Below are 23,662 nucleotides of genomic sequence, written 5' to 3' on the forward strand. Positions count from 1 at the left end.
CCAGCATAAAATGTAAGCATATAATACAGCAGGCATTAACTCTGCTAGGAAAGTCAGGCAAGGTGTTTAATGTCCAGAGTATTACTAAGCATAATGTGAGTATACCAAGTGATAAAGATGTATGTTATATCAATGGCATATGTGTTCTTCCCGATGGGCAGGTACTGGTTGTAGACTGGAATAATCAGAATGTCAAGCTGCTGAACCAGCAATACCAGGTGGTGAGTCACTGGGATGTGAATGCTCGGCCATTGGACATTTGTTTGATCACACCCAGTGAGGTTGCAGTGGCTGTGAATACTAGTAACATACATGAGGTCCAGTTTATTACTGTCAACCAGGGAAAGCTTGTTTCTGGCAGGAAGTTTCAGTTACAACATGAATGTAGAGGTATTGGCCATCACCAAGGAGACCTTTTTGTCACCTCTGGTCAAGAACTGTACAAATACTCACTGAATGGCAAACTGATCTGCAGACTCTACCAAGATAGATCAGCTATTTGGACAGGTAAGAATCATGGTGAATCCATCCTGATAACATGTGTATTATGTACAGGGATTTGTCTAGCCATTGTGGACAAAGGAGTCTAGTCAAATTGTGTTATTTTAAATCCATACAATGACAAATTTGGGAATTTTTATTGACTAAATGAACCGAGTTGGGATTTATTTTTTTAATCAACAGATATTGACCCATTAGGCCTTTATCTTGTTATTTTGAAAAAATAATAATATAAATTATAGTTACATACTTTGTGAGATGATAATAAAATAAAATTCAGATGTAATAGCAGAAAACCTGCTGATGTATTATAAAAAAATTGTTCTATAATTCATATGTGCCCTTTGAATGCTACAGTACATTGTAGCCAAAACAAGATTCAGAAATATTGATTTATAAATATGAGTAATGAAGTATTTTGACTGTCACTACATGGCATGTCTATAAATAGAAACTGAGTTCCTGGGAAAGAGACACTTTCTGACCCTGTCTTAATTTTGTGGTTGTTAAAGGATTGTACATGTACAATATGTTTACCTGTTGATAGAACTGTGCAATTGTTTCAGTTTGTGTAATTGTTTCCATCTGTGCAATTGTTTTGCTTCAATTCATATCTAACTCACCAGTCGCATTTCAACATTTCAAAGGTTATCACAATAGCTCTGCTACTGAAGTTTATTGTCACGCTTAACTATTGAATCATTGAAATGTATGCATATATTTTAGATGTGTAAAGGCCTCTTTATAGCAACATATGCGTAATACAATATCACTGCAGTATGTTTAATAAGATTATTTAACATTGACAGTAATTCAATATCTTGATGTTACTCTGTTTTGCAGTAGACAAGTGTGCTGTGAGTCCCACAGGAGACAGGCTGTACATCATCAGCTACGGGCTGCAGAACAAGCTTCTCACCCTGGCCAGGGATGGCACACTCCTGGCTACATACACAGACCCAGCACTAGAGTATGCACGTGGTCTACATGTGACCCCTACAGGCCAGGTGCTGGTCTGTGGACGCTGGCCCGACACTGTACTACAGGTGGGCTGGGAGGGGCAGAGTAAGCTGGCTAATCTTGCTACTCAGAAGGATGGAGTGTGGAACCCACGGTCAGTCTGCTACAGCAGCACAACATCATCCATCATTGTGGGACAGGGGGGGAGAGACACAATCCTGGTGTTCAGAGTGGAATAGTGTGTACATGTATGTATGAGTTGTTGTAATTAGTGATTAGTATTTTAATGAAATGTGTTGTTTAGCATACCAACATAGTAGTGTGTGATGTTACAATACAACATTGTTTGTGTAGTTAAAGATACAAATAATTTATGTGCACATATTGTTATCTGATTACACAATGTGAGGGTTTTTGTTGGAACATAAGATGTAATGCATATTATGTTATGTTGTCATATCATTTGTGTCATTATGGTCCTAACATTTAGTTCTTGTAAACTGTGCATGAAAAAACAAAGCATTTTAACTGAAAATTTCATCTTTGTACATAGATGCACATGTACATAGCAACTGAGGCTATTTTTAGACTTTCATTTCTATAAACACCATGATGCCATGTAAGAAATGTATATGGATGAATTTTTTTTAAATAAAATATTGTTTAAGTAATCTTTGGAGGAGCATATATTGATATTTTACGCAATGTTTACAGAAAGGTAACACTTGATGTGAGATTTAATAATTTGCCATATTTTATGCTGTTGAACATTTGTTATTGATTTTTATTACATTTATATAAATGTGTGTGAATCCTAAATATACATACAAGAAAAACATCAAGCTATTTTGCTGCTCCAGTCGCTGCTGAGTGAGGACAAGGATGCCAAGGATGTGGTGGACAAGGATGACCTGAATACACAGAAGGTAACAAAGACGTTTTAATTATCAGGCCTTTTCATGGCCAATTTGGGAAAAAATGCAATTTTGGGATTTTTATTTTTTTTCGTGCGAAAAGTCCATTGATTTCAGAAAAACAAATTTAATATAACTATTTCTAATACTTAAAATTAAAAGAATAAAATCATATTATGCTAGTAATATACTTTTTTTTTAGATCTTATTGAAATATAATTGAGACATATTAATCATAAGGTACTTATTATGCCCCCTTTTGAAGAAGAGAGGGTATATTGTTTTGCACATGTCGGCCTGTCAGTCTGTCGGTCCTTCTGTCCGTCCACCAGATAGTGTCCTGATGATAACTAAAGAACGATAAAGTCTAGGATCATGAAACTTCATAGGTATATTGATCATGACTGGCAGATGACCCCCTATTGATTTTCAGGATACTAGGTCAAAGGTCAAGGTCACAGTGACTCAAAATGGTAAAATGATTTCCGGATGATAACTCAAGAATGCTTACGCCTAAGATCATGAAACTTCATAGGAACAATGATTATGACTGGCAGATGACCCCTATTGACTTTCAGGTCACTAGGTCAAAGGTCAAGGTCACAGTTACTCAAAATAGTAAAATGGTTTCCGGATGATCACTCAAGCATGCTTACGCCTAAGATTATGAAACTTCATAGGTACATTGATCATGACTGGCAGATGACTCCTTTAAATTTCAGGTCACTAGGTGAAAGGTCAAGGTCACAGTGACTCGAAAACAGTAAAATGGTTTCCTGATGTTAACTCAAGAACAATTAGGCCTAGGATCATGAAACTTCAAGGGATATTGATCATGACTGGCAGATAACCCCTATTGATTTTCAGGTCACTAGGTCAAAGGTCAAGGTCACAGTGACTCGAAATAGTAAAATTGTTTCCGGATGATAACTTAAGAATGCTTACGCCCAGGATCATGAAATTTCATAGGTACATTGATCATGACAGGCAGATGACTCCTATAAATTTTCAGGTCACTAGGTCAAAGGTCATGGTCACAGTGACTTGAAACAGTAAAATGGTTTCCTGATGTTATCTCAAGCATAATAAAGCCTAGGATCATGAAACTTTAGAGGTATATTGATCATGACTGGCAGATGACCACTACAGATTTTCAGGTCACTAGGTCAAAGGTCAAGGTCACAGTGACAAAAAACATATTCACACAATGGCTGCCACTACAACTGACAGCCCATATGGGGGGCATGCATGTTTTACAAACAGCCCTTGTCTTAATAACTGTATTTACACATGTGCAGACATGTGGTGTCACCATTATGAACGCTTTTAATCCACACTTGGAGATCGAATGCCTAATTCTCTTTTTATGCCCCCATTCTAAGAAGAGGGGGTATATTGGTTTGCTCATGTCGGTCCGTCCGTCCGTATGTCTGTATGTCTGTCCACCAGATGGTTTCCGGATGATAACTCAAGAATGCTTAGACCTAGGATCATGAAACTTCATAGGTACATTGAAATAGTAAAATGGTTTCCAGATGATTACTCAAGACAGTGCTCCAGCCAGCTTTTCTAAATAGAGGGGAGCTTCCCCAAAAAGGGCACATTTCACGAGTAATTTTGGAAAATAGGGCATTTGGTTAAAAATATACTTAAGTATATGCTTTGTTTATACTATATACTTATTAATTGTAAACACTGGTGCATTGGATTACTGAACACCAATTGTATGCTGTTCCTCATTTTGTGTAATGAAATTACAATAAATATATTACTATCTACATTGGGGCGAAGGAAAACAACTTAGTAGCCAATTTCCAAACCGACTTGGGCTAGCATCCGACTACACGCATTAGAGATATGTAGATATCATATTTCTTTCCGGTGTGTGTGTGTTTGTGGGGGGGGGGGGGAATTTTGATGTTTTTTCATCATGTGTCATCATTTAATAGTTGCAATAATCCAACTCCCAGCTATTGACCCTCAGGGTCCTGGCTCTGAGTTGTGAGTATGTACTAATAAAAGCTCAGAGCATTCAAGAAGAACTACATCATTGAACTGCATGTTAATCTTTCAGGTTCCAGTTTCAGCATCAGTGGCCTTTTAAAAGAAAATGAAATGTAAAAAACATGAAATAAATTCAAGGGTTTCACTGGGTCAAAAAAACGTTGTGACTGTCACTTCTTAAATTCGTTGCTTTAAATAACTTTGAGCCAATGTTTATCCACAATAATAATATTAATTAAAACAAAAATCTATATTGACAAATTTAAAGTCTAAACAATGATCAATGTCACCATGAAGTAGCATCCAGTCTGGAGATTAAAATGAAACATTGTTATTGTTAATAATAGGATTAGCTAAAGAAACTTCAGCGTACAGTTTATATAGTATTGACAGACCTGTACGCTGAAGCTAACCCCGTATCGAAAGTCAACCAGAGTCGTAACATATTTATGTCACGCTATAAATCAAAGAAAGCTCATTTTCTTGGATACATTTCTACATATATTGGTGAATGAATATAAATTACTGCATCGAGGAATATTTTAAGGTTCAAATGTTTCAAATGCATCTTACAATAGATGAAAATAACTCTCATCAGTCTGAAATTCACAATTTTGACGCCATTGTCGCTTTGTCACGTGACGAGTTTTTATTTGGATACTTTCGGATCGACCTTGACATTTCTAGCTGAAATTGTAAACATTACTTTCGTTTTCTGAAATCTATTATTTGTGATTAACAACTTACGTCTGGTGGATTATAAGACTGATTTCATTGTGAATCAGGTAGTTTTATATAATATTTACTTTGACTTTGTATTGACACTACAATTCGTTTACAAAATAAGCCAGAATAATTAAAATACCGGGAAATGTCATTCTGAATTTGAAAACACTTGAGCACATGGTTTGTTACTAAAATAAGAAATAACGTAATATGACCGTGAAATCTCGGGAGATTCGCATTTCAAGAAAGTCAGTCACATCGCTGTTTTTCTCAATATGTAAGAGCAGAATAGATACATTTTAAATGTTTAAGATAGTATTTTGTGAAAGAATATATCAGTTAAATGTGAAAAATGTCAATCTTTCCAATCAAGTGGTTGATTTGGGCCAACAACTGCATTTAAAAGCTGTTTTGGACCGGTCTTTGTTAACTGTCAACTTTTCGGGAATTTCTGGTTGACTTTCCTAATGGGGTTGGTCCATAACTATAAAGTCGCGCCAGTCAAAAATCATAACAAGCGACATTTAAAGTTATGGTAGCCAGAACTATAATAGGATATATTTATTTCACAACACGTTATTTTAACTAATGTTAACAACGTTGACAGTTTTGTTTGGTCGCGAAAATATATGACAATATCAACATTACATTTTACTTGCAGAGTGATAAATCCTCCTTCCAAACAAGTTCTTTATTTGTTGAAGTAACAATTGTCTGCCCCTATTCATGTTAAAATTCATCATGATTGAGGACAGACAGTGTTTTAAAGTTCAGAAATAAAATCCAAATAAAATCCAAACACAAATATGTTTCCATTCCGTAATTTCGGACTTAAAAATAATCGCGTATTTGCATTAAAAAAAGATGTATATTTTCAAATGTTAATAGGTATTTTGAATTAAAAATCACTATTTTGCAAACAAAAAATTATAGCCAAATTATAGCCAAAGAATTCAGAAGTTTAAAAAAATCGATAGTGCTGAGTTTGATTTCATTCAGTGTGATTGTGCCTAACCAAAAGCGTGACCTCAGAGATGATCTTTCACAGCATGTTACTATTGTCTGCAACAAAAGGCAAATTAGTGATCTGATAACAAACCATGCCCTTGGGGCTTGTTTGTTCACAATGTATTGACTTATTACACCACAGGCAGTCATGTAAGGGTGTTATCTGTGTATTCATTTAGAGATCAAAAGGGTATTTGACAAAAAAATAGAGGGGCGCTTTTTAAGTGTGCAAATTTTAGAGGGGCGCAGCGCCCCTCTATTTATTGCTAGCTGGAGCACTGTCAAGAACGCTTTGACCTAGGATCATGAAACTGTATAGGTACATTGTTCATGACTCTCAGATTACCCCTATTGATTTTCAGGTCACTAGGTCAAAGGTCAAGGTCACAGTGACCCTAAACAGTAATATGGTTTCTGGATGATAACTCAAGATCACTTACGCCTAGGATCAGGAAACTTCATAGGTACATAGATCATGACTTGCAGATGACCCCTATTTATTTTAGGTCACTAGGTCAAAGGTCAAGGTCACGGTGACCCGAAACAGTAAAATGGTTTCCAAATGATAACTCAAGAACGCTTATGCCTAGGATCATGAAACTTCATAGGTACATTGATCATGACTCACAGATGACCCCTATTGACTTTCAGGTCACTAGGTCAAAGGTCAAGCTCACAGTGACAAAAAACGTATTAACACCATGGCTGCCACTACAACTGACAGCCCATATTGGGGGCATGCATGTTTTACAAACAGCCCTTGTTAAAGAAAGAAAAACGCTTTGTGTATGGGTCCGTTTCACACACCCATAAATATGCCAGGAAAAGACCTGCTTATGTATTCCCTATGTATTAAGAATGCAAAAAAGATGAGGTGGAAAAGAAAAGTATGAATTTACTTAAGATAAAATATCCTCTTTACTTGTTTGTATAGTGTAAACTCATATATATATATTCATCCGAAATTTCGTGGTCAAAAAGACTTTTACGGACACATTAGTTTATTTTGTGGATTTCTCAGTTCAGAAAAATAAATGATGAATTTGTGTCGGTTATTTTTCTGTGTGTGATAAATTTGTGGATCAGTCAACCCTTAAAATCAACAAAAATAATGTCCCTCAAATAATAATGGTTTACAGTGTAACCTGTGTATTAAGAATGTTAAAGATGAAATTGACAAGAATGATATGATTTAACAAAACATAAAATGGCGTCTTTTAGTGTGTATATCATGTTATAGCAGGACTTGTTTTACTTGAGGATCAAAAACTCTTCTTCAGCTCGATGCTTTCCAACTTATCATACAGGAACCTCAGTTACACAACACCCCGAGAATTTCTGTCATCCTCATAAGGCCTTGAGTTTTTATAAAGTTGTGAGATATTTAATAAAGCTTATAAATATGATTCCATGGAATGTATTTGTTCTCAATAAGAAGGACCCCGGCCTCATTCCCAGAACAGTGTAAGAAAAGCTTTAGAGTTAGTTTCCATGCATGCAATGGCAACAAGGTAAGGATGCATGTTATGGGAAAACAGGACTTAATGCATGTGTGTAAAGTGTTGTCCCAGATAAGCCTGTGCAGTTCGCACAGACAACACATTCCCCTTTTATGGAGTTTTTAATTTAAATGAAGTCAGGGTCTTCCCCAGGCCATTTAAGCGCCCCTTACCGGGGCACTTGAATTTCGAAATCAGAGTCCCCGGGGCGCCTGAAATTTTCCGATCAGTATATTCTTCAGTAAAAGAAAGTGTAGATTGTCCAAAAAAATCAAGGTTTCCCTATCAGTGTATCAATATTCCCTGTTTTAAAAGAGCACTCGGTACCTACTTTCACAAGTAATCGCCATAAACACCACATGTGGTAATGGATAATCCACTGATAAGAGAATAGCATGACGCGCGTATCGATTATTTTAGCCACACTACACGGTCATTTAAATGCTGACAATGATGTATCTGGTAGTTTTCCAGTCGTCAAACTGTGAAGTTCATCGTCCAATCGGTTACGCGAATGCTTATGAGGGCGGGGTTAACTATCGACCATTATTTTTGATTGACGTCGGGCATGAAGTAAGAGTTTATCGCAGCTTGATTAGCAAGAAGTTGTACCATTTAAGTAATATAAAACCGGTATTTAGTACAGTACAGAACATTAAAGACGGTTTCGGGCATCATCATCACACCTTTTTACTGTAAACAAGTGTTACCTATGACTCATAATTAATACGAGAAATTAATTGCAAGTGGTAAACAATTAATTATTATAGCGAGTAAGTTGTGCAAATGACTCCCGGTTACAATTATGTGATAACAATTTATTTAATTCCAGTACATGTATATTTCAACATGTCCATTTATAGAACTGATTCACCTCGTTTTTCTGACATTTATTCGACACGTAATGCGCTTTAACAAATTTTCGTTGAATTAATTACGCACACTTGCAAATGTTTCGTCCGATAATCGATAGTTAGAAGACTGATGATGGCAACCCGCCGTTATCCTCGTGGACAACTTGAATTTCATGCATAATTCCGTCAAAACATTTATTCGACTCGTAAAGTGTTTAAACAAATTATCGTTGAATTTATAACGCAACGGTTAATATTTGTTGAAATCTCAAATGGGACTGATTAAATTTGTAATCCGAAACCCATTCCCGTAAGTCGATGTTAACGCGTTTTTAATCCGAAACACACTTCCGAATGTAAATGTTACAGCAAGGTTAAATATTTTTGCTTCAAATTAGCAGTGCAAATTTATTTTGTGTCGAATCTTTTTCTCAATTAAAAAGAGCGCGAAAATTATGCAGCATGTACAACGTAGCGTCTATTGCATACAAATGGCGTGTATTGAGCGTTTTAACAAGCCCACAACAGGTCAGGGGATTGACGCATATTCAGAGGCAATATTTCATCAAATCATCTATAAATAGTCACTTAAAAAATGGCAAGGTTTGTGTTAAAGAAATAACTGAAAGCTTTTATCGTAAATATTTACCAGAAAGAGATTGATAAAAACGGAATTAACGGGATTATCGGGTAATAAATAGAAACTTGAAAAATAGTAAGTATACAGTAATAGAGTCGGGTTGAAACGGATGTATTGGGGAATCGTTCGAGTCGGGATTTTACTATCTGTGCGGAAAAGTTTTAAAACAATTAAACAATATAGAAAAATATATTTTTAAATGACTGGGAGATTTTTTTGAAGAGTCATAGCGCACCAAATGACGTCTTTTGACGCTGTTTTTCTTTGAGTTATAACGCACCACAGAATGTGAATTGACACATTAAATAAAAAAAAAACGTCGGGAGGGGACACCCCGAACCCACCCCCGATCGGCCCCGGGGCGCCTGAAAAAATTCCTGGGGAAGGCACTGGAAGTTTTTTCTTAATCAAAATTCAATATATGCAGAAATTCCATGATAAGCCTGTGTGGCTGCACATGCTAATCTAGGGAGACACTTAGGGCAACATTTATTAAGCCCTGTTTTCTCACAGCAAGACAGTCTACAATCTGTTACAGAGTTGTACAAGGTGATATAATGTGAGCATTGTTTTTGGAAAACGGGGCTTAATGCATTGTTAGTGCAATCCACTGGTAAGCCTAAGCAGTGTGCACACAGACTAATCAAGTATGATAGTTTACGCTTTTAGGAAATTTTCGTTTAAAGGGATTTCTTCTAAACAAAAATCAAGTCTTGATGGAAAGCGTCGTCTCAGGTAAGCCTGTGAGGACTGCACGGGCTAATTTGGGACAACACTATACACATGCATTAAGCCCAGTTTTGCCAGAACAGGGCTTAAGTTAAGTCTGCTTCAAATCTGTTGTAGAGGGGTATTTATAAATTCTGATAAGAACAAATATGAGACAATGATGTACATGTACATGCAAATTAAAAACAATTGTTGAACGATACTTATCTTAGGAATGTATGACATTTTTATTACTTACTGTAAATGGGTAGTCAAGCTAGTAAACATAGTCTTATTAGATTGTGAAATCTTAATTTATTTAAATAAAGAAAGAAGAAAAAATGCAAGAATACAATAAAAACGTATGTAGAAAAGCTATTGATGTATAGTAGAAATAAAATTAAATAAAGCATTGCAAACACTTTACAAACTGTAAAATCGTTATTATTTGTGGGACATTAATTGTCGTTGAATTTGTGGGTTTACTGATGCATTAATTCAATTCAAACACATAACACCAAAATCAGAAATCCATGAATTTACGTGTCCAGAAAAAAGTAATTTTTTGAAAACTCCAAAATGTTATGTCAACATATATCTGATTGATGGGGACCCAATTTTTTGTGTCAGTCAGCACGTTTTTTTGTCTGGAAGGGACATGAACATTTAGAGCTTTTTTTCTTTCTTACGTAATGGCTGTTTTTTACCACAAATTTGATAATTTGACGACTCAAATGTTCACAATTTAAAAAAGTTTGTGACTCAAATTTTCACAATTGTAAAAAGTTTGCGACTCATTTTTTGACAATTTTGAACAATTCATGACTCATTTGTTCATAATTTTGAAAAGTTTGCGACTCATTTTTTGACAATTTTGAACAGTTTGTGACTCATTTGTTCACAATTTTGAAAAGTTTGCGACTCATTTTTTCACATACTGAGGGGGCCACAGCCCCTTCACAAGGATGACACAAAACAAGCCCTGTGATTTGATTTGTGTTTGTGGGATTTTGGTTATTTTTAAACTGAAACATTTATTTTTCCTCAACTGAACATATGAAACCAAATTAATGTTTGCAAATTACTTGGAAAAACCGGTGCCATGGTATTAGTTACTGTGAAAATGTGGAGTTTTGGGCATCTTCACAGTACGGGCAAACTAGTTGTGTTAGCTGGTAGTTGTTCATGTTAAGTGGCCTTTTACTTAGAATTTTACTCCCAGGTGTATGTGAACAGTCATGTGTTTTTTTCTTTTTAAATTACACGTAAAAGGCACCTTCTTATATGCTATTGGACTAATAAAATGAGCACTGAAATTGAACATTTCACTAAAAACACATGTAAAAGAATATGTTGATGGATTTGTAAAATTAAGTTCCATGAAATTAAAAAGACCCATTATTTCCAATTTGAAGATTATTTCACACTGCAAATTGTCCAATTGTCAGGTATTATCACGCTTATTATTCCCAATTGGTGTGGTTCATGTACTTTTAGCAATTGGGAAAAAATATTGCTGGTGTATTACTAACGTTCTAGTTCAAAAGACTAAATTGGCTTCCATATTCCATATTGGTTTGCTCAATGATACAGCTACTGCTCAGCAAAGAATACAACTGTCTGGTGAAAGGCTCGACCGTATCAAAGTCCAGTGATGTCGGGGTACGCGGCCGTTCCATGTCTAGGGATTGCATTTTTGCCGACACTAACAAGGGAGAGAACTGAAGATCTGCACCTGCAGTGAGTTGTTCCCTTTTAATTGCTGTTTAATTAATTTAACGGACAATAAAAAGGAAGAAAACTGAAGATTTGCACCAGCAGTGAGTTGTTTCCTTAAGTTGCTTTTTATTTATTTAGCCTACAATAACAAAGGAAGTAACTGAAGATTTGCATCAGCAGTGAGTTGTTTCTCTTTAGTTGCGGTCTAATTTTGTCTTTAACTTTCGTTACATATTAATTTACTTTTGAATGTTTTTCTTTTGTGAATTTAATCAGATTTTAACAATCAAGGATCTGGCATGGTAAATTTTTTTTATTTTTTATTTTTATTTTGGGAAGACATTAATGTTAACTTTTGCCTCCAATTTATTGAAACATAAATGTACAGTAAAACATCAGTGAGGGCATTATAAAAGAAAAGTTCTTACTAGAATGAGTACCATTTAAAGATATTAGAGTTTTAACAAGTTGATGTTCCCTGATATTTTTATTGTTATGCAGGAAAGAAGTGGCCAAAAAGCTAAATAAGTGGTGCTCTGAGAAAATATGGCTAAACACATGTGCTTAAATTGTTGTCCCAGATTAGCCTGTGCAGTCCACTCAGGATAATCAGGGACAAAACTTTCCTCTTTAAAGTTATCTTTCTTTGAAAGGAAGTCTCCTCTTTTTGAAAATCCAGTCTAGTCGGACGTTGTCCTCCCTGATTATGTGGACTTGCTAATCTGGGAAAACACTTTATAATATTAATGAGATGCATATTGGTTTTTAAAATTACATCTGCAATCTGCAAGTTAAAAATATTAATTATGAATTGATAGGTTAATATAGTATTGACCAACAATTTAGATGTTTGAGTACAAAATGGTTTGACTTAATAAAATGTCATGCTATTTCGGACAAAGAACCAGTGAAATGTCAGATTCAAAACTCATGAGTCTGAAGTTTTGCCGCTGAAATCCTTCACATCCTATCAAGAGGCATAGTTTGTTATAGATTGTAATATAAACCTGTTTTACTAGTTCATTTTACCCATGTTTTCAGAAGAGCACCAGCCTTGATATAGAGTTGGTACGGCAACGACACAAGTCGGGCCCGCTGGAGCCCCAGTCCAGCACGACCCCTCCCCTGACCCCTAGCTCCTCCCATTTGACCTCCGGCATCAAAGAGTCAGCATTGTTTAACAATTCCATCCCATAGCAATTTCTGAGCACATAGAGTGTTTGCACATTTTTCTCAACAAGCGCAATGTCCGTGTTGAGTCTGCACTTGGGCCCTGATTGGTTTGATAGACTCAAGTGCCGGAGGTGGTAGAAGTGTTACAGACATAAGAAGTTATTGCAGCAGTTATGGTAACACTAACAGTCCGCTCTCGCTGTTGGACATTACAATGAATATTACGAAAAATACAAATCTGGATAACTCATTCCATTCTTTTTGTGACAAACAGAACTGCAGCAAGGAACAGGAGAAAATCACGGAATGTTTGAAGAGTTTAAGTCAGAAGCGTTAGCTTTCCACCCGGGATACTCCTGGATGGTCTTGATTTAAGGGACAGTCCAGGTTTGTCCTCTCAGGTGTCCAAACTGTCCAAAGAGAATGTATTTATTTTTGACGCAGTTGCTTACAAAGAAAGGCAGTACCGACTTTGTTGTGAACAGTCAAGCATGGTACTTCCTTGGGGCATGCCTCAGGCGGGAATTCCATCTGCAACAAGGTGCTAAAGGTGAACCCATCAGGGTGTGTTACTTACCACTTCAAGACAAAACAGCCTGACATTGATTCGACGATAAAGAAGGCGTTGAAAAATGACAGCAGTTTTGATGTGTCATCCAGTTCGCTCTTCGACTCTCAACCCAACGTTAGTTAGAACGCAAACTCAGCATTTAGCGTTTTCAGCGAGGCTCGAAGGTCATCTCTGCTTCTTGAGCTTCAGGTGAGACCTTACAGTGTTATTTACTTTGTAAAAGTTGGGGCCCAAATTCAGCACCATTCCTAATCTCAAAAAGTCTATTCCATATTTTTCTCATAATTACTGTCTTAAGTTCCCAATTGAAGATTTGCCTGAAAAAATTATTTATATTTAATAGGTTCCAACACGTTTAAGTTTAACATAAGTGAAATTAATATTTATAGCACTAATTATAAATTTTTAAGGATTTGTTAAGAAACAGTTGTATTGTGTCACAGTGACATTTAAAGTGGTATAGTCTCACATTTAAATTTCTGAAGTAATGCCGGTTTCAAAAAAATATATATATAATTATCACCTTGCTACATACTGTACTTTTCCATGTATTCGTTGCTGTTTAAAGCCCCAAACATTTCAATTTAACAAGTGTGTGCATGTTATTCATTATTAAAATGCTATTGTGAGTGCTAATTTGCGGAAAAAACACATTACGCTATCATAAATATCAATTATAGACGCAATTTTTGCCATTAAACAAGCAGATGTTAAGAAAGGTGTAGCAGTATTCATATTCAAGGCTTATTTATTTGTCATTAAAAACACTTTTTATGGTTAACGTTCCATTTCCTTTTCAGATGAAATTATAAGACAACAAGACGAACATCCTTGAATCATTTCGCACATATACTAAAACTCGCTCAAGAAATTCAGCACGTCACTTATGAACATCTTCTCGCAAGGCGGCTACATCAACGATTCCAACAGCTGAGCCTTGGTGAGTTCCACTCCTGTCCCGATGAGTCGCTCAAGGTGAAACAATCTGATCCACAGATAGAGCAGACGCTGAGTGACTCGTCTGTTAACGTGACTGACCTCCATATGTTGCTCTCTAATAATGTGAACCTGACCCCTGAGGGGCAGTGTTGTCCTACATTCCCGGTTCAGGGCAGTGACTTTGGCGTCAAGACTCACACAATCTCTGGCTATGGCCCTATCGCAGCAGCAGCAGCAACAAAAACAGGAAGTATTTCAGCTGCACTCTGGGAAAACAGGGCTTAATGCATGTGCCTATAGTATTGTCCCAGATAAAGGTGTTAAGTCTGCCCGCTCTTATCAGTAAATCTACACTTCCAACAGTTGAGCCTTGGTGAGTTCAACTTTCATCCCGATGAGTCACTCAAGGTCAAACAATCTGATCCACAGATAGAGCAGACGCTGGGTGACTCGTCTGTTAACGTGACTGACCTCCATATATTGCTCTCTAATAATGTGAACCTGACGCCTGAGGAGCAGTATAGTCCTACATTCCCTGTTCTGGGTGGTGACTTTGGCGTCAAGACTCACACAATCTCTGGCTATGGCCCTGTCGCAGCAGCAGCAGCAACAAAAACAGGAAGTATTTCAGCTGCACTCTGGGAAAACAGGGCTTAATGCATGTGTTTAAAGTGTTGTCCCAAAAAAGTGTGTAAAGTCTGCCCAAGCTTATTTGTGACCACACTTTCCGAAATATACCTTAAAACAAAGAATTCCATAAAAGCTTAAAGTGTCGTGGCTGATTAGTTTGTGCAGACTGTACAGGCAAATCTGGAACAACTCTTTACACTTATGCATTTAGCTCAGTTTTTAAAGAGTTTAGAATTGCACATTTAATTCATGTTACATCAGCTTTTTTCTGACCTTTTTGGAGAAAAGTTCTGATTATCAATCAGGATTTTTGTCTTTTTAATTGGTGAAACTGAGTAAATAAAAACATATAAGAGTTGATTTGATATCAGTTTTACTCATTAAGGGACAGGGCATATTCATACATTTTTGTGCCAAAATTCAGCCTCTAAACCAAATTTTGTTGTTGTTTTCACTTGTTTATTAACAATATTACCCTTGCATAAATTAAACAAAATGCATATTAAATGCTGTTTAATTTAAATTAAGCAATAATTGAAATGCAGTCAACATTCTAAAAATAATTATCTGCATTTATTTTCAATAAGAATATCTATTTAAATTAAATAATTTTTTTTTTACATAAATTGAAATTAACAACCTTTCTAGGTTTTCAATATACACATATGCCCCTGGAGTGAGAATATGTCCTGAAGATATTTATTTATTATATCCTGTGTTAATTGGGTTATATTGGAATAACCTTGGACGGATGTCTATGTGTCTGTCTTTCCATCTGTCTGTGGGCGTTCACTTAACAATTCAATGTTCAGCATTCACACTTTCAGGTATTGTTCCTTCTCATATGAGGTTGTGAATGTACATTGTATCATTCTGCACTAAACATTACAAAACTGAGACATTCTATACCATCATGCTACATATTATGACTTGTGTCATTGGGGTATAATCTGCATCACAATTATTACAAATTCTTGTTTGACTAGACAGCGATGACACTTTTTTAGCTGAGTGAGTATTTTTATACAGATTAGAAGATGTTGTTTTCCATTTCCTATTCTCTTAATGATTCTAGTATGTCAGTTGTCAGTTAATGGCATAAGTATATGCACTTAGTTAATCCAGGAAAACGATAACTTAATGACCACACTTCTACGACTAAAATGCATTTTTATTTGTGAAGAAGTATATAAAAATTGATAAAATTCCTGGATTTTCTCATTTTTGCGATTCCTACAGGACCCCATGCAATCAGACAGCGGAACAACAAGAGGCTCTCTGGTCAGCTGGGCCTGGACGCCCGGGGACAAATCCTTGGTATAGGCCGTGAGCTCTTGGGCCAGGAATTTGGGGCAAAGCTGAACGAGTCCCACCCCAAGGGTACATCCAGCCTAACCATGGGGCTCCAAACTTCCCTTCTCAGGGGCAGATATAACCTCATCTACGAGGTAGATTGTAATACAAAGAGTTTCACAGTCATTCAAATAATTTTTGGTAAAGTACGGATTTTGTCTTTTTTTCTGCTACTTGAGGCCTGAAACTTTGGATGCATTTTGATACCATGGTATATGTTGTCCATTCTTTTGCGATGTGTATGTGTACGTCTGTCAACTTTTTGTCAAGGGACATTGCCTCCTAAAGTACTGGAGAGAATTAAATGAAATCTCCCAGAAATGTTCCTTGGGTGTTCATTTTTTTCTTCTTTTTTGAAACTGCATAGCCAAGAGGTTTAATATTTAGTTTGCTAAAATTGTTACCAAATTATGTCTCAAAGGTCAATACTGGCTAAGCTCTGGGATTTCCCAGTTTTACATATACATATATAGGAACAGCCAAAATCTTTGTTTGAAACTTCAAAGCCCAGATGTTTCATATTTGGTATGGAACATCATCAAAAGGTCCCCTACATAGTTTATTTTATTAATAAACTTGGTCCTAGTGGTCATTGACTGATCCTGGTAAAACCGTCATAAAAACGTTGTGTTAAACAGCAAAGTCACGTGGGTTTATATTTGGTCCATGTAACTGATGCCATTTCTGAATGCATTGAATACATTTCTGGGATTTGTTAAGATATTTCTATCTGTTCATAGGGTCCTTATCATCACAAGTTTGGCCCAGCAAATGATGTTCCTCAACTGCACCACAGCCACTGCATCTCAACAGGTAAGTCCCAGTAATACACAGGCACTACCTCTCAACAGGTAAGTCCCAATAATACATAGGCACTACCTTTCAACATGTAAGTCCCAGTTATACACAGGCACTACCTCTCAACAGGTAAGTCCCATTAATACACAGGCACTACATCTCAACAGGTAAGTCCCAGTAATAGTTTGTTTCATCTCTTTTGGAATGGGGCTGGGCCTTTTGTATTCGAAAAAAAACTGTCTTTTTATTATTCCCCGCCATAGGAGGAGGGATATTGTTTTGGCGTTGTCCGTCCGTCTTTCCATCCATCCGGCACTTTTGTGTCCGGGGCCATATCTTGGAAATGCTTTGGCGGATTTGATTCGTTGAAATTTGGTATGAGTATATATATGGATAAGAGGACGATGCACGTCAAATGGCATTGTACACCATCTGTTAATAACGGAGATAAGTTCCTGTGTACCTTGAAAAAAAATCTTTTTAATATAAGCTTAGAGCTTTATCTCCATTAACACATGAGCCAGAGCCATGCATTTTGCCATGTTTGTTATCAATCATCTGAGGGTGATTCATATTCAACACCCATAATCCTAGGGGCTAAGGTCATGGCCCTTTGTATCTTGAAAAAAATGCTTTTTAATATAAGCATAGAGCTTTATCTCCATTAACACATGAGCCAGAGCCATGCATTTTGCCATATTTGTTATCAATCATCTGAGGGTGCTTCACATTCAACACCCATAATCCTAGGGGTCAAGGTCAAGGTTAAAGGTCACAAATTTAATGAATTATTCATTATTTAGTCATTCTTTTACTATGCATTAATGTATTCTGTAATAACTGTCCATAGTTAATTGATTCATGAAAAATATACTATCTGCATTTTATTGTCTGCAAACCCATCACAGGTACAAATGAGTTAAAAAAAATTAACAAAAGGCACAACCCTTCACTTTTACCTGTTATTTTAGTTCTACACCCATTCATAAACAAAATTTATTTGGCAGGGGATATCAATTCAACAAATTTACTTGGCTTAAATAAAAATTGAGAAATTGGTGTTGTGGTAGTTTTTGGTAACAAATACTTTAATATTGAAGATAAATGTGTGTTAAATATTACATTTTCTATGGAACAACTTGTAGAGCTGAATAGGAAAATAAATTGGAAATGGCATATATTTTTTCCTTGCTTTAGAAACCTTCACTTGTTAATTTTATTCAGTCATTTTAGAAAAATGTATACTTTGTTACATTTGGAATGTGGCCGAACAACATCAAAATTAAAAACTGAGGTAAGTCCCCTTATCATTGGAAAAGGAATCACTGCTGATCACCTAGCACGAGTTCCCGTCTTAAAATGCCTCGTTCATGGAAAACTTTTCTTAATGCATGTGCTGCTTTAAGCCTCACCCTAGATTAGCCTGTGCATTCCGCACAGGCTAATACGGGACGACATTATCCACTTTTTACACTTTTTTGCTTTTTTTGTTTCAGGTAGTCTCTTCTTTATGAAAATCCTGTCTTGTTAAAAAATTTGTCCCTGATTAGCCTGCGCCGACTGCACATGCATTAAGCCAAATTTTCCCTAAATGCGGCTTTTATAAACTTAAGACTTTTGTTGCAATCAAGTTTAACAAATTGGTAAAACCCAAATGCTAACTGGGTTTTCTGCACTTCAATTAATTGACCAGACTATCTTATTTCAATTTGAGGGTTAAACGTGAAACTAAGGCATCTTCAATACAATACAAGAGTTTCACACTTAACACTCAAATTATGGTTTATATTGACCAACAAAAGCTTTATTTAAAAAATGGCAATAATATGCAAATTATTTGTAGGTACCAATCAAAACTTACTCTTTAACTCTTTGCAAAATCATGTTCCATATCAAATGTAATGATCATAATGAAACAGTCATTTCTATAAAAAGGGGTCAATGTTTTTTGTACAATGGGTTTTATACTTTTGGGGATCTGAATAGCAACTTTAATAGCCAATAATGTGATTGAAATTGTTATTATATGCAAGTGATAGTAGTAGTATAAGAAGCTTTGTATCGACTACATCAGGAATTGATTTCCCCAATTGCTATAGACCCCAGAAAACTTGTTAGTGATATGTGATACATATGAACACATTTTCAGCTCATCTATTTTTTGAAAAAAAATTATGAGCTATTGTCATCACCTTGGCGTCGGCGTTGGCGTCGGCGTCCGGTTAAGTTTTGCATTTAGGTCCACTTTTCTCAGAAACTATCAATGCTATTGCATACAAACTTGGTACACTTACTAACTATCATGCGGGGACTGGGCAGGCAAAGTTAGATAACTCTGGCTTGCATTTTGACAGAATTATGTGCCCTTTTATACTTAGAAAATTGAAAATTTTGGTTAAGTTTTGCGTTTAGGTCCACTTTTCTCAGTAAGTATCAATGCTATTGCATTCAAACTTGGTACACTTACTAACTATCATGCGGGGACTGGGCAGGCAAAGTTAGATAACTCTGGCGTGCATTTTGACAGAATTATGTGCCCTTTTTATACTTAGAAAATTGAAAATTTTGGTTAAGTTTTGTGTTTAGGTCCATTTTATTCCTTAAGTATCAAAGCTATTGCTTTCATACTTGCAACACTTACTAACTATCATAAGGGGACTGTGCAGGCAAAGTAATGTAACTCTGACTGGCATTTTGACAGAATTATGTGCCCTTTTTATACTTAGAAAATTGAAAATTTGATTAAGTTTTGTGTTTAGGTCCACTTTATTCCCACAGTATCAAAGCTATTGCTTGCATACTTGCAACAATTATTAACTATCATAAGGAGACCGTGCAGGCAAAGTTATGTAACTCTGACTGGCATTTGGATGGAATTATGGGCCCTTTATACTTACAAAATTGAAAATTTGGTTAAGATTTATGTTTTGGTTCATTTTACCCCTAAAGTATCATAGATATTGCTTTCATACTTGAAACACTCACAAACTATCATAAGGGTACAGTAAAAGGACAAGTTGCATAACTCTGGTTGTCATTGTTACGGAATTATGGCCCTTTTTTGACTTAGTAACTTTGAATATATGGTTAAATTTTGTGTTTTGATCCACTTTACTTCTTAAGTATCAAGGCTATTGCTTTCAAACTTCAAATACTTTCATGCTATCATGAGGTTACTGTACCTGGCAAGTTGAATTTTACCTTGACCTTTGAATGACCTTGACTCTCAAGGTCAAATTATTAAATTTTTCTAAAATTGCCATAACTTCTTTATTTATGATTACATTTGATTGATACTTTGACGAAACTACTCTTACCTGACATACCACAATAGACTCCACCCAAACCATCCCCTGTGCCCTCCCCCCCTCCCCCCCCCCCCCCCAAATTTTTTTTTTTTTTTTTTTTTTTTTTTTTTTTAAACATCATCTCACAAATTACCACCACACCCTCACACTATAACCCCACCCCCAATTTTTTTTATTAAATGGTTATGTTTGAAATACCGTCCAACCATCGCACCCAAAAAATCCAGCCCCCCCCCCCCCCCCCCCCCCCCGATTTATTTATTTATTTATTTATTTTTTCGCTTTTTTGGAAGATAATGTAATAATTGTCCACAACCCCGCAATATACACCCCTCTTCACTCCACCCCTCCCTCCTTTGTGATTGAAAATGAGAGTCCCTTCACCTTTAAAAAGAAAATAGATGAGCGGTCTGCACCCGCAAGGCGGTGCTCTTGTTAGATCTGTTTTAAACTTACTCTATAAAGCATTTATTGTGATAACCCTAGGTTAAGTATTGTGCTGTACTGCGTGGTCAACTTTTGGCTCGTTACCACTCTAGAGGCCTAATTTGTTAATCCAATCTTGATGAAACTTGGCAAGAAGTATATATTGATGCCACCACAGGGGCAACATATATGACTTTATCTTGATACAACTTAGTGGGTATGCTTATATTGACAATATGTATGCCAATTTGGAGTTCAGGTTATGTGCTAAGTCAAATTGTAGAACTCCACTCCAGATGCCACATTTAAGACTACATTTAATGAAACTTGGTCAAAATGTTTATCTTTTAATTTTTTAGGCTAAGTTTCTTTCAATGTAACATTCATCCAAAAACTAGGTCACCAGGTACAATATATAAAAACCTTCTTTTCACTTTAGAACTCACATTAATAACTCATTCTTGGTGAAACGTGGTCATAATGATAATCTTGAATGCTTGACATTGGATTCACATCATGTGCATTCAAAAACTAGGTCACTAGTTCAAATGTTCTTAATATCTTGTTACCACTCTAGATAACTTTATTGACACGCAATCTTCATAAAACTTCATTTGAATGATTTTTGTATTTTGTCTAGACCAAGTTTGAAATCTAGTCACATCTTTCCATTAACAAGGTAAAAAAGTTAAATCATAAACCACTCTAGAAGCCATATGTATTGACTCAATCATGTTCAAACTGGGTCAGAATGTTTATCTTTACAATATCAAGGCCATTTTCGAAACTTCAAGTCTTCTACCAAAGTTTAAGTTGAACTAACGTAAGTCTTCAGGGTCATCCTGACCCTCTTGTTTCAATAAGCAAGAAGGATATATTGGATTGCTTTCAATTAAGGAACTTATTGATGTTTTTAAAGATAATTTTTGCATTAAAGAAATATGCTGTGTGTTGTGTTGCTCAGTGTACTTAAAATACTTATGGTGTTTTATTTAAAAACAAAATGTATGTTTTCTACTCATTCTATGTTCAAAGGTCCTCAGTCTCTTGTGCAACAACAAAAGCTGAAGTTGAAGTGTGAAAGAGAGAAAGAGTTGACATGAAATTGCTGCTTCAGCCTTAATTGGAACATCAGGAGCACTAGCAACAACAACACTTAAAATTCAGCAATCAACAGTTCGATTGACGAAGGCTTTCAAATGTATGAGACTTGAGAAAATTAAATTGGAGATTCACCTTTGGTGAATGTTTTTTTTAATATTTGAGCGGATAATAACAATTGAGGCTTGAACATGTGCTTAAAGTGTCGTCCACGCAGGCTAATCTGGGTTAACACTTGTAGCTGTAATGGTATTTGTTTGTATAAAGGAAGTCTTTTTGGCAAAAATCTAGCTAAGGCGGATTGTCGTCAGTGATTAGCCTGTGAGAACTGCACAGGCTAACTTGAGACAATACTCTACATACATTTAATTTATGCTTTCCGGTGGTTTAAAGAGAAATATCAGTGAAATAAAACTGGTATTTCACTGTTTTAAACAGTGAAAAATAATGATAGTTTTACAGTGAAATGACGTCATTTTTTCGACTAAATGACGTCATAAGTTCAGCGAAATTATCAAGTTTATCTCTTTTACAATATTAATAAGCGGTGAAAAAAGCATTAAATAAAAAGAAAATGTGTTGGATTTGATGGAATATATATTTTAATTCACTCGTGATCATAAAAAATGCATATTTTCACTCCCGCAGCCTGGCTGCACCACTTGTGAAAATATTATTTTATATGATCACTCGTGAAATAAAATCGATATTCCATCGAATCCAACAAATATCCTCTTTACATTTAACCCCATTTTCACGGAGTGAGGCTCAATTTTGTGAATATTCATATACATGTGGCATTATGATTCTGTCCATGTGACATTGTCATAGCTCGATGAACCAAATGCATCTACAAATTATAAACTCATTTATTTGTATTACCATTTTATTGTTCCATTCCCTTGTTGCAAAATTACATCATTATTTTGTGCCAACCTTTACACAGTAAATATAACGTTACCGTTGGCATTTACCGGAACCTGAGCAGCGTAGGTTATGTTTGGGAGGCGGGTGGTTGACTTTTTAACTTCCATAATGACTGTTTCTTTTCATTTGTCTATGGCAAAATGACACATTAAATGATGCCTTTAAACAAAAATGAAATCAGATATAATAGCGAGTTAGACAATTTTGATATTTAAAAGTCTAACTAAAAGTCTTTGTGTTGTAATTATAAGGGTTTAATAGTAATTTAAAATTATTTACTATGGGTAAAAATGTGGCGTCTTTTAGTGGTTTGCCTTTAACATTCTATCTGCTCTATATTTCAAAACATTGGATCATCATGATAATTGTTGATAATATTTTTTATCATAATCTCTCGTCCAAGTTTTGTTAGCAGCCAGATCAACTTTAGCACTTTCAACATATGTTTTTGTTTAATGAACACAATTGACCAAATTAAACTTGTCTGCCATTGCACTCACAATCACTGTAACACAGTTTTCTAAACAGGCGTATGTTGTTGGCAATCTCGTTGTTCATTTATTTGGATTATGAACTGAGTGAAAAAATGAGCCCTGTCTAAGCATAAATACCATAATAATTTATGCACTTGGCGTAATTTTCTTGACAATTTACATATCTTTCGGTGTACTGCTCACATTGCAAAACTGTGCAATGCTATGTAGAGTTTATGCCCTGTGTCTAACTTCATGTCAAATGGTGACTTGCCTACTTAAAATGACCTTGTTGAGATGAATAGGATAATCTCGTGCTGATGCAACTGTTTCACGTTGTTTCTATTTTATTTTACAGGAAAAACTGTCAATTTACAAAGCACCCTTCCCTGAAAATCTGGCCAAGCTAATACACATTGTGAATGCATCA

At 35.8% G+C, this 23,662-nt stretch overlaps 2 long non-coding RNA genes across 2 annotated transcripts; both read left to right on the forward strand.

Moving 5' to 3' along the window:
* The first annotated feature begins 1,693 nt into the window (after positions 1-1,693).
* Positions 1,694-13,197, forward strand: LOC127864446 (uncharacterized). Its single transcript, XR_008041992.1, has 4 exons — positions 1,694-1,709; positions 2,322-2,387; positions 11,408-11,554; positions 12,575-13,197. It is a non-coding gene; the product is annotated as an uncharacterized LOC127864446 (long non-coding RNA).
* Positions 13,198-16,088: 2,891 nt separating this feature from the next.
* On the forward strand, positions 16,089-23,662 carry LOC127864448 (uncharacterized). Its single transcript, XR_008041994.1, has 4 exons — positions 16,089-16,294; positions 16,940-17,012; positions 21,767-21,932; positions 23,591-23,662. It is a non-coding gene; the product is annotated as an uncharacterized LOC127864448 (long non-coding RNA).

This window comes from Dreissena polymorpha, chromosome 1 (genome assembly GCF_020536995.1).
Source record: "Dreissena polymorpha isolate Duluth1 chromosome 1, UMN_Dpol_1.0, whole genome shotgun sequence".
Taxonomy (NCBI): Eukaryota; Metazoa; Mollusca; class Bivalvia; order Myida; family Dreissenidae; genus Dreissena; species Dreissena polymorpha.